At 45.6% G+C, this 12,044-nt stretch overlaps 1 long non-coding RNA gene across 1 annotated transcript in view; it reads left to right on the top strand.

The window, feature by feature from the left end:
* Nucleotides 1–11,338, top strand: part of LOC129008210 (uncharacterized) — a 52,909-nt gene extending 41,571 nt beyond the window's left edge. The window contains exon 3 of the long non-coding RNA XR_010127733.1: nt 11,266–11,338. This is a non-coding gene — a long non-coding RNA (uncharacterized LOC129008210). The remainder of the gene's footprint in view (nt 1–11,265) is intronic.
* Nucleotides 11,339–12,044: the final 706 nt, after the last annotated feature.

Genomic DNA, 12,044 nt, shown 5'->3' with positions numbered 1-12,044 from the left:
CACCCAGACCAATTAAACCACCATTTCTGGGATGGAACCTAGTTGCTCAGGTGACCCCAGAGAAGCTAGAAACCCAGGTATAGGGCCTACATCCTAAGCTCCAGTCATACCAGATGTATTAGCTAGCTGTTTCCATCACAGACCACTTCAAATTCTTGGTGGCTTACAAAAAATATAGATTATCATGCTCACAGAAATGCAGATCAACTGTGATTTGGCAGGTAAATGCTGGTGGCAGCTCTGCTTCACGCTTCAGGCTCAGCTGGGTTTGACTCTAGGCTGACTCTAGACATTGCATTCTAGACATTGCATTGAGGGAATTCTACAGATCTCTCATATTTCTGGGAGCTACATCTTTCCCCGCAGCAAATTTTCAAGGTATTGATAGAAGTGCAAGTGCCCCTTAAGATCTTAGATTTTAGCTGGCAACCCGTCACTTAACTCACATCCCATTGGTCAAAACGAGTCCCATGGTCAAGGCCAACAATGATGGGGCAGGAAAACAGACTCTGCTCACTCTCCTGTTCTGCAAGTCACATGGCAGGAAGGAGTGAGGAACTAGAATAATCCACTCCGTCTCACAAGTAATCTTGTGACCTTGAATGGGTCGCGTCTATGAACCCCAGTTTCGTTACCTGGAGAATGAGATCGTTGCCCTGGATGCCCACATACATGACCTCCCCTCCCAGCTCTTCTCATCCACAAAGACCTTTGCACATGAATGCACAGCCACCCACTTGTGCCCATACTACACATTTAAATCATGACTATTATTTTGAAATACTTGTTGATTTTCAAAATGCTTCACATACTCACATAGGCCATATACTCATCTGCAGATACACATCCTTGCATTCTCAGTCCTACACATACATATATACTTACTTTTCAAACACACGCTTTTACGTGCACATGTTCCCACATTTATACAAATGCACACAGAGGTACCTATGTGCCTCTGTGCACTAGCTCAGCCATACTCACACATGCCACATGGATTCTCAGACATGTTTAGTTACAAACAGTCTCCCCCACCCTGCTCACCCTCACACACTGGCTCACTCACACATATATTCTATACCTCTCCACACAGCTGTTTAATCAGAATCAGGGCCTGCTGATGAGGCTGTTGTCTGGCGCTCAGGGAGCTGCTTTAACTCTTTGCTGCCCCCATAAAGGCTGGCTGTACTGTGTGCCCTCCATCTGCAGACCCCGGGGAACAAAAGGGCCACAGAGGAGTCAGGCAGAGATGCTTAATCTGCAGGACTGGAGCTTATCTGGTGCCACAGGGCCAGGGAGAGGGTGCAGAAGACACAGGCACAGCACTCTGGACCCTCTGAATTCACTCTGTGCTTTCTCCTCCTGGCTGCATCTCCCTCCTCATGTCCCAGGTATCTTCAGTAGGATAACCAAAAAAAAAAGAGTCATCCAAACCAAGACAGTGTTGAGAGCAAAAGGGACACTAACAACAATTACACTGAATTACCTGAGATCGTCACAGGCAAGCAGCAATGCCTAGTCCCTACTCATGAGAGAACAGATATTGTGGACTTGCCTTGAGCTCCTGTTTCAGCCCAACTCAAGGACAGTCCCGGTTGAAAGGAACTTTCAGGTTGAATCGCCTCATTTTGCAGTTGAAGGCCCAGAGAGAAGCTGGGACTTGCCTGAGGTCACACAACAAGTTAGTAACAAAACAGTGTACAGAACAAAGTTTTTCAGTCTTCCAGGCCAGAGTTCTCCCTGGTCTTAGGTGCAGCTCCTGGGAAGCTGGCCGAGACTGTGGGATTAGCATGCAAGGGTTCACTGAGGAGTACTTGAGGAAAGAAAGCAGGACAGAGCAGAGGGACAGAGGCCTCAGCAGAGGTCATGGGGAGCTCTGGAGCTGAGAGAGTTCTTCAAGGTTGTCCCAAATGAATCTATGGGCCGAGGCTTTGTGCCTCCAGCGAGAGGATGTGATGTGGGGTGGGGCAGTACCCTGCAGCTGAGAGCAACCCCCAGGGAGGGATGCAACAGCCTGTCAACTAAGGGAGACAGTGCCTTGGTCCTCCAGGGGAGGTGGGCAGCACACCATGGCATCCACCACATCCTGCTGTTAGCTTGTGTTAAACAAGCTACCTGCAGCCCCAGCCCCCCGGAGGCCTGCGTGTACCTGGGCAGCAGTTGTATTGGCATTCATTTCACTGGCTCCACAGGGGGTCGTGGAAAGAAATCGCTGGGGAGGAGGCCACCTGGCTGAGGCTGCTCCTGAGACTGACCAGTGTGTTCCTTGTGGAGCCCCAGCTTCCTGCCAGCCCCAGCATGACCATCTCTGCAGCTTTGCAGCTGCATTCTTCACACCCATCAGAAGTCACTGTTACTTACTTTATTTTTCCACTTCTTCGATCCTTCTACATGTGGTCCAAGGGAGTTTCCTGTCTAACTCAGCCAGGGAACAGGGGCAGCTAGCAGAGAGCCAAAAGGGGGCACCTGGGCATGAGTTAAGAGGGCATCTGTGGCAAGCCCATTACACAGCTAAAGAGAACAATCTCAATGAGAAGTCTCAGGCTTCTCTATGAAGAAGGGACACATTTCCTATGGGCTGTGGAGTCCAGCAATCCTGACTTCCATTCTTAGCTCTGCTGCCTACCTACAGAGGCACTTTACACACACTTCCAGGCATGAAAAAAAAATTTCAGCAAATTAAATTTAACAAAGTTTAGTTGAGCCAAGAACTATTCGCAAATCGAGCCCCCTCAGAACCAGGAAACGGAAGTGAGGCACAGCAACAGCTTCACTGGTTACAGCTCAGCGTTGGCCGTATTTGGATGTGGTGTGATGAGTTGACTGCCCGTGATTGGCTGAACCTCAGCGTCTGTTATTGGCTGAGACACAGCTACTTGTCACAAAAAATACATACTCCTAAATTAGGCTTTCATTCTGTTTACATACTAAGTTAGGTGCAGTTTGTTATGTAAATACTCAAGGTACGGAGGCATCTTCAGGCCAAGTTTAGTTAAATTTAACACAAGCTACTTAGAACTTAGGGATGGCTCTCTATATACAATAGAGCATTGTGAGAATGTAATGAGGTAACCTGGGAATAGGAAAGGGATCTGCAAAGTGCCAGCACTCTGCTAAGCACACAGCACCCACAGCCTCCCTTATCCCTATCACAAGCCTGTAAAGTGAGTACCCAGGATCCCATTTTACAGATAAACAAGCTTGCCCCAGGGCCCAGATCCAAGCTCAACCTGACATTGTATGATTGGTTACCAGCATTCTCTGCAGATTAGTCTTGACAAGGGCCAGTTTCTTACTCCAGTAAAGCAGGAATTAAAAAGAAAATAAAAAAAGAAAACACTGGAGCAGTGCTTGACATTTCACTATGTTTCCATCATATTGGGTGCAGGCATCAAGAAGAGCAAAAATCCTCCTCCTTAAAAAGCCAAGAATTTCAGTGCCAAAAAAATGACTGTGGAGTTTTTCCATAAACACACACACACACACACACCGTGTTAGAGTTTTTTCCTGAGGATCCTGCAGAATTGCTTTTCACAAAAGAGGGCTAACAGCACAGGGCTCTTCTGGAGAGCAGATTAAATGAATTGTCCAGTTTTGGGTGGAGGGCTGTCCAACTTTCCCAATCATCAGTGGAATGCTGGCTGGGTTGATGTAGGGGTTATTTGGGGGTTATTGACAACTCATCAAATGAGTCTAGCAAACTCGTTTGTGCCAGGCTCCAACTAGGGAGCTCACAGTCTCCTGGGGAAAATGGACATAAAAACAGGAAATTACAATATGTAAGTAATATTATAACAAGAAGTAATAGAATCAAATACAAAGTCCTCAGGTAACTTGGAGGTGGTGTCAGCTCTGCCGTGGAGGCTCAAGGAAGATTTGCTGAAAAAAGTATCACAAATCCAGGTTTTGAAGGATGAACAGGAGTTTTTAGGAGCTACCACCTACTTTTAATGATTTCTTTTTCTATTTAGAGAGTGGAGAAAAGAAAGAAGAGGAAGGGTGCTTATATGTACTACATGCTATTTGCCAGACTGCATTCGACATTTTGCACGTTTGCACATTTAATTATCACGATAACCCTGTCAGATGGGGTTTTCATAGGGAAGAAACTTAGGATCAAAAAGGGTAAGGTGAGCAATTTACTCAAGGTCACACAGCTACCAAGTGCTGGGGCCAGAAATCCATCCCAGTTCTTCTGGCTCCAACTGCCTGGCTCTTTCCCTGCTGCTGGCTTCTGTAGCCCATAGGAGCTGTACATTCATGGAGTTTATTTGTGGCATACTGTGCAGTTTTTGAGTTGGTTAAAATAATGTAAAATCATTAGGAACTGATTTAGCAATTGGTCTTATCTACAGTCAACCCTACAAAATTCCCTCATCTGTTTACAGAAACTACAAGTCTTCAAAGTACTGTCCCATCTACCCATTCCTCAGCCCAACCCTGCAACTTGAGCAGGAAGGTCCGTTGCCTGGTAAGTCAAGGGCAGAGCCAGGGGGACTAGAATCTTCAATTTCTTGGTTCCCACTGCAGGGCTCTATGAGTGACACTATGTTATACATATCTTGTCCCTTTCATATCTCTGGTGCTGTAAGGAAATACCTTGAGGTACTCCAGATCCTGGGTACCTTCTGTATCCTCCTTAACATAAAATGTCACTTAACATAGGACTGAGATAGAGTGTGTTTCTTTCCATAAAGAGGTGTGGCTTGAATTCCTGTGCTGACCACTCCTGACTTGTGCGACCTTGAGCCAAGTTACCTAACCCTTTAGACTTTAAATCATCTGAGAAATAGGGGCATAAGTTTGGAGAAGACCTATCTTTGTACAAAATAATTGGGGCGATGTTTTGGCACTTACTAGGTACACAAAATACCTGGTACTTACTAGGTGCTCAGTAGATGTGAGTTTACTTTCCTTTATCCTTTGAAGAGCTGTACCTGTGTCCAGGTTTACCTCACTCTATCAGGACCTAGACATCCCTACAAAATTAGGGATTTTACTTCCCTTTGTGGTAATTAACTATATATTGTACATTCTATATCCAAAGTCACAGAGCAGATCCACAGTTTTCAAACTGGGTTCGAAGAAGCCCTGAGGTCCTGCGAGGCGGTTCAAGGGTGATGGATGTCAGTGGTCAGGCCTTCAGACCACCCCCTCCTAATTCAACAAAAGCAGAATCTCTTTTATATCTTTTATATGTTAGGCTCTCAAGTAGAATTTCATTTTAAGAATGAAATTGAGTGTTGAAAATAGAAATTTGCAAACCTCTGTTGGAGAGTAATAGAAAGTTTAATGTGTGATCTTTGCATTGCAAACCAGGTTGCTTTCTCCCTTATGTCTCTTCCCTCCTGGTCTTTTTTTTTTTTTTTTTTTGAGAAGGAGCCTTGCTCTGTCCAGCAGTGGTGCCATCTTGGCTCACTGCAACCTCCACCTCCCGGGTTCAAGCAATTCTCCTGCCTCAGCCTCCTGAGTAGCTGAGATTACAGGCACATGCCACCACCCTCGACTAATTCTTGTATTTTTAGTAGAGATAGGGTTTCACCATGCTGGTCAGTCTGATCTCGAACTCCTGACCTTGTGATCTGCCTGCCTCAGCCTCCCAAAGTGCTGGGATTACAGGCGTGAGCCACCACGCCCAGCCCCTCCTGGTCTCCTTAATGACAAAAGCCCAGCTTCTACCCTGCTCACTGCCCCACCCCCAACATGCAGACCAGTCACAAGAAGGAAAACCAGTTAACAAGGACCTGGAGAAGCTACAACATACTTGGACTTTCAGTCTTTAAATGGACCATTTTTGTCTCAACCTGGCTATGAAGTCTTGGCTGATGTGGGCTAGAGACAGGAAAACAAGGTGATTTAGGGCCTAAACTGACAAAATGAGGGCAGAGAAAAGTGTTGAAAATGAATGACTGCAGAAAGGAAAGAAATCTTCTGAGATGCTCCTCTTCCTATCTGACACCCAGTGAGATGGAGAACACGTAGACTTTGGAGCCAAGAAAGCTGAGTTCAAATTCTGAGCCTGCCCAATGTGTAACTATGTGATCTTGAACAAGCCATTAACTCCTTCCAGTCTTGTTTCCTCATCTACAGAATGGGAATAGTATTGCTGTCACAGGACTAATATGAGTGCATATCACATGTATGTAAAAAGCATATGTGAGATATTGAATGAAAAACAATTGGTGCCTGCTAGCTGTCACTCAATAAACATCAGTCTCCCTTCTCCATCCAGCTACCATATTTTCCAGCCCATACATTGAGACACTGAGTTATGGTAAAGATTGAATTAAATGATGTAAATCAAATTCCTAATGCAACTCTTGGCACACAGTAGGTGTTTAATAAGTGCTATCTTCTCCACAAGCTTCCCTCCTTCTGCACAGCGTATTTGCAGCAACTGCCATCCTGATCACCTCATGCTTGGGCTACTAACTCAGCCCCCCTAGTGGGGTCCCCTGTCCCAGAGCCCTGTTCCTGTCTCCCCGGCATGTGCAGTCACCCTAGTCTTCCCCTAAACAAATGAACAAAGCGAGACAAATGGCAAAGCTCCACTAACAACAAGCTATTCAGTTCCAGTATTATCTGATTTAATTCTCCATTTTCCTTTCAGACCAATCTGTAAGGTCAGTGTTAATAGCGCTCCCTCCCCCTTGTAATGATAATCTCAGGCTCAAAGAAATAAGCAATTTCAGCTCCTCACCTTGGTGGGGGCATAGCTAAGGTGTGAGATCCCATCAGATCTGTCTGCAACCAAAGACTCTTCTGCAACATTAACTGTTCTCTGAAGTGGTCTGGCTGGGCACTGAGAGTGGAGAGACCTGGATTCTAGCGCTGGCTTACCATTGGTTCATGGCGCATGAGCCCATTTCCTCCTCTGAAAATGAGGAGAGTCCCTTCCTTTCTTACCCCATATGTCTGCACTCAGGTTTCAGGGCCAATTTCAGATGGGCCATATGCTCTCTGTCCTCTGTACCTTTGCCCAAGCTGTCGCCTCCTCCTCAGTCACCTCCCTCATTGCCCTGTGTCTACCTGGTTAAGAATTAAGCTCTAGGATTCTACTCTATCATCCCTCACCTCCTTCAGAAAGCCTTCCTAGACCACCCCAGGCAGAATCAGGTGCTCCCTCCTCTAGGCTTTCATAGCCCTGCATCTAAACCACAACTATGACCTTTTTTTCCTGGTATATACATTTGATTATAGGACTGTCTCCTAGTAGATAGACTGGGAGCTCTCGTGTAGCTCATTTATCTTTATACCCATGTCTGTCACAGAATAATTGCTCAGATAATACTTATGGAATGAATGCATTAATGAATGAATGAAGAGAGAGAGCAAGGGAGATCGAAAGAGCATCATTGAATGAGTTCAGGGTTTTGTTCGGTCCCAGCTTCAGAGTCCATGACTTAAGAATAATTAATTCTTGCAGTTCTTCCACTGCTGACTTTATGCCTCCATGGGGGTCAATGGCCCTATGCCCTAGCATCTTATCCCTATACCATGTAATCTGGGTCTGATGCTGGAATTTGGGCTTAGAGCTTGGCTCCAAGTCTCTGTGACAGGGCTCTGCCCTGCCTCCAGCCCCCATCCAGGACATGGGCCCTCTCTTACCCTGGCCAGCCTGTTCCAGGTCAAGGAACTCCATTCCTCTCCCCAGCTCCTGTTCTCTCCCTCTCACCTGCTTCCCTGGCTGGTGATAGGGCCTGCCTCCTGCCCATCAGGGCTTCTTAGATTACAACTATCAGCCTAATTTCCCCACTTCTGTGTCCCACCCACTTACTAGGTCAGCCTTCCCACTATAGCTGGGAGATGGTGACATCCTCATGTGTCAGGCTTTTCCTGATATCGGGAGCCCCTCATATCAGCTCCTATCCCTGGGTCAGATGCCCTGACATATGCCCAGCCTTTCAGACAGCTCCAGGTCAGTGTCCAATCCCTTTCTGCCTGCCAGGGAGCATCTGGACATGCCTAGCCAAATCCTGAGATGGGCCGGGAGAAGGCAGTCAGCCTTGGAGATCATTTCCAGTGAAGGCCCAGCCTGCAGGTGGGCACACGTGGTGGGTGTTCAGGTTTGACGAGGCCTTGGAAAATGAAAGATCACACGTGGTGCAAACCTCAGGCTATGTGCCTTTGGACAACTCATTTTATCCCTCTGTGCCAAAGAGTTTTCATTTGCAAATTGGAGATAAGAACACATAATAGCTACCTCAGAGGACTGTTGTGAAGAATAAATAGGATAATGCATATCAACCTCAAGGCCTGGTACATAATGAGCCCTCAGTAAACGTGAGCCCTTTTCCATGTCACTATAGCTGTTGTCATTATTGCTCTTGTTGCTGTTATTGTCATTAAGAAGAGTGGGCTGCATCCTCAGGTACATCTCCTGTGCTGTTTCTTTTCCTCAAACCACTCATTAATATTCTGAAGACTAAGTCAGGGAGGCAGTAGCAACACACCAGGCTTAAAATTAATCAAGTTCCCTTCAGTCCAAATGAACTTTTCTCACCGATTCTCAGATCTTCGGCATCTTGCTACTGGGTGCATTTTTTCTACATAATGAAGTTTGGGCAGTGCTGGCTCCTGCCTAGTCCCTGACTGTGACCTCTATGCAGTCACAGCTGTTCTCAGGCGCTGCGCTTCAAGTCCCCCACCCCACATCGTCTGGCTACCTTCTCATCTGGGGTGATGCGACCCCAGCAGATTAACATGATGTCCTTGTAATTCTGCATCCAAGACACATGTCACTTTCCTTCAACACATTTGGAAGGAGGGCAAGTTCTACTTTGTAAGGACCGTCACTTATTTTGAACTGGAAGAAAATAATTTATTTGGTCAAAAGTTGTTGTGCTTTTCCATTAAGGGCACATATTACCCTTTTGTAATGGGAAATGGGGCCTTTTAGATCCCACATAGTCTGATCTCCAAAGTCACTGCAGCACAGGGCTTTCTTCCTCATTTGATTTCAATCAATCAATGAATCCAGCAACTAAGGAAATGCATTCAAAAATTAACCATACCAAGTGAAAGCAGAGGAAGGTATGTTAGCAGGAGTCTCCCATCTCAGGTGTTTCTGTAAGAACCATTAAAATACCCCTTATCTGAGTGGAAATTCATTTCTTTCTACTATGGGAAGACTCCAAGACACTCACTCTAAGACTTGGGCCTGGATCTATATGCAGAAACCCTGCTGAACTTTGCAGTGTCACCTGCCACCCAACTAAGAGGGTCTCCCAGGACTGTTTTCTAGTTCCCAGCCTGGGCTGTCTGACATGGCACCCCAACCTGGGTACACATCTTAGAGGCTCAGCTTTTTGTCAATGGCAAACTGAAAATTTCACCACTTAAATGGAACCACGAAATCTTAGGCCTTGAGAGAGTATGTCTGTAGGGCCATCTTGGTGTGCACCTCTCACTAACCATCTTCAACAGATGCCAAGTTCTTGGATCTGGGAATGTGGCCCTAGTCCCCTTCTTCAGGCTGTGTAAATGGTGAGCTTGAAGGCCAAAGAAAACTGCTTCAGACTTTGATACCTTATCAGTATGACTCAAAGAGAAGAGAGAGGTTAAGTAACTTGCTCAGAATCACACAGGCAGTAACTAGCAAAATTGGATTTTGACTCCAGGTTTGCATGACTTTATATTATGCCTTTCTGCAATGCTGCTGCCTGGAAGGCAGGCTTAGTGCTGCTGAGATCCTGGTAGATATCTGCTTTCCCCAAAGTGGTGAACTTTGCAGGCTACTGCCAGATCTATGGCATCTGCTCACTTCCGAGGGGCTTCTTCAAATCCCACCAGGTGACCTTAATGTCCCAAAATATTCTTGCCACTGAAGCACTCACTTGCAAAGAAAGCTGGACCCCAACCCCTGTATTGGTCAGACCCTACAGGAAGTTTCCTGAATAGCCTAAGGAGCAGAGACAGAAAATGAAAAATCACTAAGGTAGTGGTAGGCTTACATCCCAGGGAGGGAGTGCCATGGCGCACACCTCCTGCATGGGCTGGGGTTTGCATTTGTGTTTAATAACAACTTTGATCTCTCTGCCAGCAGCAGCGGTCATTGAGAAATCCTGACATAAAGAAGGTATCTGGGAGATAAAGTTCTGCAAGCGATGATTACTAGCACTTAAGTTCTCTTTTTGTTGAAAGGAAGAATCCCAGATTGAACAGTGCATTGAATGATATGACAAGCAACTACTTGATCCCTGTCCAGCTGGAGGGGGGATTGTACCCATCAGCAGCTTTTTAGCTAAGGACGTCTTTATATTTCCCTTCTTTGTCTGGGCCTCTCTAGTTCCTCCTTTTACTTCATGTCAGCACTATATAGTAGGTATGCCAAGTGGTTTTGAAATTTAAATTACAGTCTCTTTTTCAGATGTTATTGGAAAGAACATGTAATTTATAACCACGTGTTAGGAGTACAGGATGTTCATGGTCCACTGCCAATTTTTCTTTTGTAAAGTTAATAAAACTTTCATAAAACACTTATACACTTGTATATTTCATGGTAAAGATTTTTTTTATCTCATAGGCTAATGTAAAGATTTATTAAAACCATTTTTTTGTTAAGAGGAGTGTCAATAGTTTGCAGCTGAGTGTAATTTTGAATCCGTGGAAGATGACGGTCTGATAGAAAATGACAGTAACAGCTTTGTTGATTTAGCACTAAAAATAAAGGAGCCTTTCAAATGAGAGAATGCTCTAATATCCAGAGTGGGCTAGGACGCACTCAGGCCAATGGAGGCAAGCTGGAGGAGCCGGCCACCAGCACTCCAGCCCCTGGCAAGAGCGGAGCAGGATTGGATGGAGCCCAGGTGGGAGGCTGAGCAGAGCCCCAGGGGTTAGTGGGAAGGGAGGCTCTTCTTGCAGGGGAGGGAGGGAGGGGCCAGGAGTAGTGTCTGAGTTTACTTCTTGTGGCAGAAAACTCTGGAATCTGCCTGCCCCCACAGACACTCTTAGCCTTTTCTAAGCTTTGGTGGATTCAGTTTTTCCTGAATATAACGAGCGGGTAAGATCTGTCACACCTCCCTTTCCCCACTCTCTGTCACCTTTACCAATCCACATCTACCCCAAACTGGTTCCCATTGAAGAATCCTTTCAAGGAAACTCAACTTTTTTTCTGAGTGTAAATCCCAGCTTTTTTTTTTTTTTTTTTTTTGTGGCTGGTAAATTGGTTTGCTCCCCTGTGTAGAGGTGAAGAGTAGATGGGTTATAGATTCCATGATTTGGAGGAGTAAATAGACCTTTTTGAACTTTTGTTTTCTTCTCCAGGAAATGCAGATGATAACTCCTGCCTCCAAGGCCCCTTTCTGAGATGATTCTGAGACGACGCATATAAATGGGCTTTGCAAACTGTGGGCAGTAGATGTGAGAACTCATCTTCCAGACAGGATCCAAGGTCCTTTGGAAGGGACAGTGAGCGGACTGCATCCTGCTTGCATGAAGACCCTGATTCCCTCAAATGTTGAAAGAGGTTGAATTTACAAATAAATTAAGAAATTAAGAGCAAATGAAGAGGAAGGAATGGTTATTAACCGTGTGCCATAGATCTCTGCATTAGTAAGCCTTATGGTCCTTGTTTTATAGATGATGAAACTGGGACTAAGAGAAGTGAAGTAATCAACTCAAGATCACAAAATGAACGGGACAACCAGGTTTCAAACTTAGGTTTATTCTGACACCAAAGCTTCCATATTTTTTTCCATTCTAGAATGTTAGAAGCAGTGGACACTCTGGAGTGTTCCCACATGCTAAGCACTATGCTTAGTGCTCTATAAGTATTCTCTCTCTCAATCCTCACAGCACACCTGGGCAATCATGATTACCTTCATGCAAGGTGAGAAGTGCTGAAAGTTATAATTCCCTGCAGAGGAGGGACTGAATGTGCTTCCCATGGAAGGCTGCGGTCTAGCAGTGCCTTTGGTTGGAGGGAGCAGGAAGCTTCAAGCTCTGCCTGGGGCCACTTCTCCCGCAGTTGAGAATTGAGGGTTAGCTCCTGGAATTTGATTTAGAAATGGGATTGGTAATTGTCTCATTCCTCTCTACAGGGG

The sequence above is a fragment of the Pongo pygmaeus genome, chromosome 9 (assembly GCF_028885625.2).
Source record: "Pongo pygmaeus isolate AG05252 chromosome 9, NHGRI_mPonPyg2-v2.0_pri, whole genome shotgun sequence".
NCBI classification, from domain to species: domain Eukaryota; kingdom Metazoa; phylum Chordata; class Mammalia; order Primates; family Hominidae; genus Pongo; species Pongo pygmaeus.
The sequence above is the reverse complement of the archived record's forward strand: the minus strand, read 5'-3'. Positions and strand labels throughout refer to the sequence as shown.